The sequence below is a fragment of the Salvia splendens genome, chromosome 17, assembly GCF_004379255.2.
Source record: "Salvia splendens isolate huo1 chromosome 17, SspV2, whole genome shotgun sequence".
Classification (NCBI taxonomy): domain Eukaryota; kingdom Viridiplantae; phylum Streptophyta; class Magnoliopsida; order Lamiales; family Lamiaceae; genus Salvia; species Salvia splendens.
Window position 1 is genome coordinate 806,228 of NC_056048.1, and position 7,302 is coordinate 813,529.

A 7,302-nucleotide genomic window follows, 5' to 3' on the forward strand; every position below is an offset into this window, starting at 1 on the left:
AGCTTTAATAGTTAAGCTGCATAATTATAACAAAATAATAGTTTAAAAATCAGAAAAATCAATAATTTAGTAACCACGAAGTTTAAATTAGTATGTAACCAAAATTTAGCATGTCACACTTTCATACAAATTACTTTCTTTTTTTCTTATGTTTGTGAGAACGAGAAACGGGTTATGAATACATGTCGAAAAGTATAATAATAGGACAAATGTTGACTTTCTCACTTTTGATTTATCTACTCAAGTTGTTATGTATAGATTTTTTCGGTGTACTTTGTTTCATTTTACGTTAAACTAAAGAGACATAAATAATATAACATTTAATTATTCAGGAAGAAACACTAATTAGATAGATGGTAAAATAATTGAACAACAAAAATTTATTAATGAAGTAGGTTCAATAATTGCAGCATAATAATCATAAAAATTAACCATCTTGAGATTATCATGCTCGAATTTCACAGTATCACTTATAACAGGAAACCCCCACCTCCCCTCTTGATCTCACTGTCATGATGAAAATACTTGAGATTTATTTTTCAAAAGAAAACTATAGTGAAATTGTAAAGATAGAGTCGATGTGGATTACCAATTCAACCACGAACACCTGTGACAAAAATGAAAACGACACATAGCACTCTCAAGATGAGAACATAACATACAAGAGTTCATTCCAATTATAATCACTGCACCAGATTATCTATGAGGCTAATACAGTATACCTGTGATGTTTGAGAAAAGGCTCCAAAAGAATGAAAGCAGAGCACCCCAAATCATATCAACACTAAGCAGTTGAAAACATCAGCCAGAAAACTCACCACAATCACAAACTCGCATAATTGTGGAGATGCCTTGATCAACGATGTGAAGAAGAGGAGGCTTTGACGGCAACGAATTATGCTAATTAGTTTCAGGGGAAACTGAAGTCTAGTGGAAATGGCACTTTCGATAAACTGCCTTATGAGTTGCTTATTAAGATGCATTCTGAGATGAATGTTAAAGAAGCGATCAAGATGAGTGTCCTTGCGCATAGGTGGGAACATTTGTGGAAGGATGCCCAAGACTCTTAGGTTTGATCCTAGGGATGCTGAAAAGGAAATTTTCTTTGCAAGTGTGTATGCTGTGGTGAAGCATCATAAAGGTAGTATTGAGGGCATGACTATCGTGCATCATTTGGGAGAAGAATTTGAAGTTTACGATCCGAGCTCTGCTAAGTGCAGTTGACAGGTTGGTCCGCTTTGCTGTTCATAGGGAAGTGCAGAGGTTTATGTTGAAAATTTCTTTTCCTTGTCAACATACATTCCTAGAACATGACACTTTACCACCTTCAATTGGCGGCCACCTTCCTTTTTACCATCTGAGAGACATCAGATTGGTTTATGTTAATGTCAAAGATGAGTTCACAAAATACATTCTTGAATCGTGTCCTAGTTTGGAGGAGTTGCTCATACATTGCTCTTTTAGGGTTGAGGGTTTTGGGTATAGAAAGTTGCCTTAATCTCGAGAGTCTGGAGAAATCGGCTGCTAAGCTTGTCTCATTGTTATTTTTGGGTATCGATGACATTTTGGTATTGAATGGAGTTCCGAGTCTTCGTGATTTACTTATTGGTGGTGAAACCTGTATCTCCTTTCTTTCACAGCCTAAACTGCACTCGAGTTATTCTGCTCAGCTTGAAAAGCTCGTATTGTATTTCTCCCCTCGGGAATACAGGGTACCAAATGTTGCTTTTGATTTTCCCCAGTTATGCTCCCTCAAACGGCTGGATGTGCATGTTCACACCGAAGGCCGTCAAAGCCTCCTCTTCTTGTCATCGTTGATCAAGGCATCTCCACAATTATGCGAGTTTGTGATTGTGGTGAGTTTTATGGCTGATGTTTTCAACTGCTTAGTGTTGATATGATTTGGGGTGCTCTGCACTCGAGTTTTCATTCTTCACATCGTTGATCAAGGCAACAAACATTAGATTAGTACAGTGTCATCCCACTGTTGACTCCAAAAGAATGAAAGCAGAGCATCCCAAATCATATCAACACTAACAGTTGAAAACATCAGCCAGAAAACTCACCACAATCACAAACTCGCATAATTGTGGAGATGCCTTGATCAACGATGTCAAGAAGAGTAGGCTTTGACGGCCTTCGGTGTGAACATGCACATCCAGCCGAAACTCACCACAATCACAAACTCGCATAATTGTGGAGATGCCTTGATCAACGATGGCAAGAAGAGGAGGCTTTGACGGCCTTCGGTGTGAACATGCACATCCAGCCGTTTGAGGGAGCATAACTGGGGAAAATCAAAAGCAACATTTGGTACCCTGTATTCCCGAGGGGAGAAATACAATACGAGCTTTTCAAGCTGAGCAGAATAACTCGAGTGCAGTTTAGGCTGTGAAAGAAAGGAGATACAGGTTTCACCACCAATAAGTAAATCACGAAGACCCGGAACTCCATTCAATACCAAAATGTCATCGATACCCAAAAATAACAATGAGACAAGCTTAGCAGCCGATATCTCCAGACTCTCGAGATTAAGGCAACTTTCTATATCCAAAACCCTCAACTTTGATACCTATGTTGGTAAAAGAGCGATGTATGTGCAACTCCTCCAAACTAGGACACGATTCAAGAATGTATTTTGTGAACTCATCTTTGACATTAACAGAAACCAATCTGATGTCTCTCAGATGGTAAAAAGGAAGGTGGCCGCCAATTGAAGGTGGTAAAGTGCCATGTTCTAGGAATGTATGTTGACAAGGAAAAGAAATTTTCCATAAACCTCTGCACTTCCCTATGAACAGCAAAGCGGACCAACCTGTCAACTGCACTTAGCAGAGCTCGGATCGTAAACTTCAAATTCTTCTCCCAAATGATGCACGATAGTCATGCCCTCAATACTACCTTTATGATGCTTCACCACAGCATACACACTTGCAAAGAAAATTTCCTTTTCAGCATCCCTAAGATCAAACCTAAGAGTCTTGGCATCCTTACACAAATGTTCCCACATATGCGCAAGGACACTCATCTTGATCGCCTCTTTAACATTCATCTTAGAATGCATCTTAATAAGCAACTCATCAGGCAGTGTATCAAAAGCACCATTTCCACTAGACTTCAGTTTAGTCTGAAACCAATTAGCATAATTCGTTAATAACAAGACAAAATTTATCCACAAAATATACAATAGGATACATAATTATTAAATTCAAATTAATCCAAATAGGACAGTTAAAACACAAATTAATACAAATGAAACAGCCAAATTCTCAAAATATAAGGCGAATATCCATTGAATTTCAGTTTCCCCTGAAATTACAGGCAGTTACATTTTACATTTAACCTAAACATTTATCGTTAAAATTCATATTAAACCTAAACACAAATCAATACAAATGAAACAACCAAATCCTCAAAATATTCGGCGAATGACCAATCTATAATTCAAAATACACAAACCGCCATTTCCATTGAATATCACTTTCACCTGAAATTGCACACACATCATGAATTACACACAGTTACGTATTTAACCTAGTAATAACTAGAATTGCGTTTTTGAAGAAAAACGAACAGGCAACTGCAGATTATAAACCCTACATTTATTCAAAGGCATAATCTTTGCAAGGTAAATGAATAAACCAGCCGCTACCTTGACTCTTGATCCATCGATTTGATACTCATCAAAAAGCAAAAGAGATTGACAGTAAACACTCAGCGAGGCGTCTCGATTTTTCTTGCTTTGCGCTTCTATTTCTGCCAAACAAAAAAACAAAAATGGTTAAAATTGGCAGATTAACCCCCTCAATTTTTTAGGTCTCTTTTCATGTGGGCTTTTGGGCCTCAAATAGTTGAATCGTAAATTTGTTAATATACAGCATTATCAATTTGGAGGGATTAATTTAATAATTTGATTAAAAAAATAGGTCAATAGTCAATATGATAGCTCCGTCAAAGAAGAGTGTCAAATAAAAAAGTTCTAGATTAAAAATCATATAACATGCTTAAGACCAGAAATGGACTTTAGTGTTTCCTAAATGTATAATTTATCTATACATGAAGAATGTATTTCAATATACTGATATATTTGTTTTCAAGAATAGAAATGGCAATATAGTTATACACTATAAATAAATATAAAATCATGGCATTAATTTAAAGAAAAAAGAAAAAATAAGTTGCGGCCGGAAAATGTGAAATGGTATCTTTCGAGACCATAGAATTAATAAAAATTGCATCCAACTAAACCATTAGCGAGTGCATCCATTCCATTAGATAAGATTGAATACAAGCATTTGAACAATAGAGATTCGTGGTTGATAAATCAAGGATTATCGGGAGGTTCTGCGAGCAACGTCAATCCTTCAATGGATCGAAAGGTAACAAAATAATACACATCGAATATGCATGATTATGTGATTATTTGATGTGTAATCTATAGATCTAGTATATTTGCATGAAATTGGAATCGAATGCATAATCACCTAAATAGATCCGTTAAGGACCTGTTTGTTTTCCGCGTCTTCCGCTGCGGTAGTCTCAACAATTGGTATCAGAGCCAATTTTTAGGCTCTGATTATGTATTTGATTAATTGAATTTTTCGAAAATTGTAGTGTGAAAACTTGGGATTTTCGAAAATAATGCAATCACATGTTATATGTTTATAATATGTGTTGGATCTATGTTTTTCTTGATTACATTTCCGGATCCATGATATGATGTTCTAGATCGATGATTGAATATTGAGATTATTGGATTTAAATCCTAAGATCTACAAAATATTCTAGATCTATGATGAACATCATTAGATCTATATATTCTAAGTAATATATACTAGATTACATGTTTGATTGTTGCATATATGTATATGTTTAAGTGAATATATATGTTTGAATCAAGAAATAGAGTAATCCATGATTGAATACTTAGATCGATGAAAGAATATTATGAATCTTGAATCTAATTCAAGTTTTTCATAAGAATATTCTAGATCTAAGCAAGTATATAGTTTTTATGTTCTAGAACAATTTAAATCGCTAAAAGCTAGATTATATGTTTGATTGTTACAATTGAGAAACGATTAATTTAAGATTTAAGATCGCAACTTATTTCTATCAGGGGAAGTATTACATATGTAGGGGTACGACGACGCACACCCAAACTTCACATTGGTATGATAGGTCACCACAAGTTTTGGTCGAGCTCACACAGAGACATCGGAGAACTTGCAAGCAATCGACCGAACCCCGAGCCACACAGGCCCGCCTTGTACTAAATTGGGGCTCAATTTAATAAGTAAAAGTCCAACAGGTTTGGCCCAAGTCCAACTTCCCTGGATCCCTAATTTGGCCCATCAAAACTATATATAAAGGAGACTAAATACAAGGCTAATTTAATAATTTTTTAGCTTAAAATTTCGTGCCCCCTCTCTCCAGAGGAGACGGAAATTTTCATCCCCTTATGGTGGGAATTCTGTCTTCTATTTAGTAAGTCATTTTCGATTCTGACAAGCTTTGTTCACTCAAAGGTCATTATCTGAGTTCGGGATACAGATTAGAAGATTTGTGGTCAAGTATGAAGATCTTTATGTGGAGAAGGAGAAAGCAATCGTCGATTCTTTGGAGAATCAAATCGGTAACCCTAGACCATGAATTAGGTTTTAATTCCTTAATCATGATTTATGTGCGTTCTTGTAAGCAATTCAATGTTTAACATGTGATTAATTGATCCTATAATCAGTCAAATAGATCTGTATGCATGATTTATTTGTTTATGTGTGTCTTCCGCTGTGCAAGGGGCACCAAATCCCAACATTTAAGAGGTTCAATTATCATTGGTTAAAAAATTATAGTAGTAGTATATGTTTTCATTCTTTTCTCCCTGGTGCGTGTCGAGTAAAATGCATTTCAGATTCCGGCTTCTTCGTACAAGGGTAAGATTCGAATGAAGACTCTATATAAACTTGAATTAAATCGATGAACACTTTTAACTACTGTATCTTTAATTTGTTGTGTTGGAACCTATAGGAATGATCTCCCTGGTGCCCAGGACATTGCCAAAGACTATTTTACAAGTGTAGTTAAATTCATGTAAGGATTTTTTGTTTATGTGACAATAGTACAAAGAATAACTATTTATATTATGTTTTATGGAGTATTATACATGGAACATTCTTTATTATAGAGTTTTCTCTCATTTGATACATGATTAAATCATCATCATTTTTTTTCAGGAATTTGGCAAATATTTGCCCGAGTCATGCACACAGAGATTGGCTCCAAAATTGGTAATTTATATATACTCCATATTAAGTTTTTTTGCTCTCATTATTATATTCGAAACATCACTAACTAAATAGGCTTTCATAAAAATTGTCAGTGCTAGCTTTATCCCGGGAAATGTCATTGAAGATATCTAGACGCAGTTGTTTTTGATACATTCGGATTTCGACTTATACCTAGGGGTAGGTCGATACGATATATCGTATCGAAAACGTTGTATCGTATATCGTATCGAAAATATCGATATGAAAGAATATCATATCGTTATCGTATCGAAAGTTTCGATATATCGAACTTTCGATATGGAGGATATCTATATCGTTATCGTATCGATATTTCGATATATCGTACCGAAATTCGATATATCGAAAATATCGATATATATCGTATATTCGATATAAACGATATATCGTACCGAAATTCGATATATCGAAAATATCGATATATATCGTATATTCGATATAAAACGATATATCGCGATATAAGAAAATTCATATCGTTATCGTATCGAAAACTTACGATACGGTATCGTTTCGTATCGAAAACTACGATATATCAAAAATTCGATAATTTTTCGATATTTTTCAATACGATACGAGCGATATATCATTTTTTCGATATTTTTCCCCAGCCCTACTTATACCAAGTAAGTTATTTCAATTGCAAAGATAAGAAAAGATAAAAAGGAATATACTTATATATAGATCCCATCCTACAATATGCACATAAATTATATGCATGTTTATAAAATTTAATTAGTTTGAGATTAAGTTCATATGAAAATTTTATTAGGAGTATTAATTATGTAATACTCCGTATTCAATACCAAAAAAAAGTAGTACTAATAGTTTTGAATAGGTAGATATTTAGTAAAGAATAAAGATAAATGTGTGTTCAGTTTTTTTCAAACTTAACGAATAACATAACATAAGTAACAACTCAGTATTTATTATAAGCAGCTAAGAATTATGATTTGTTTGTGTAATTTTCCAGATTTCTAAACTTGCAATACCAAATCAT

The 7,302-nt window shown here is 34.5% G+C and overlaps 1 long non-coding RNA gene across 2 annotated transcripts; it reads right to left on the minus strand.

Moving 5' to 3' along the window:
• Positions 1 to 319: 319 nt before the first annotated feature.
• LOC121773311 lies at positions 320 to 3,795 on the minus strand. Of its 2 annotated transcripts, none has more exons than XR_006044740.1 (2): positions 3,653 to 3,795; positions 320 to 3,127 (listed from the first exon to the last, which is right to left on the minus strand). It is a non-coding gene; the product is annotated as an uncharacterized LOC121773311 (long non-coding RNA). The 2 variants fall into 2 exon arrangements; XR_006044739.1 differs by having other exon boundaries at positions 363 to 3,487.
• Between the last annotated feature and the right edge of the window lie 3,507 nt (positions 3,796 to 7,302).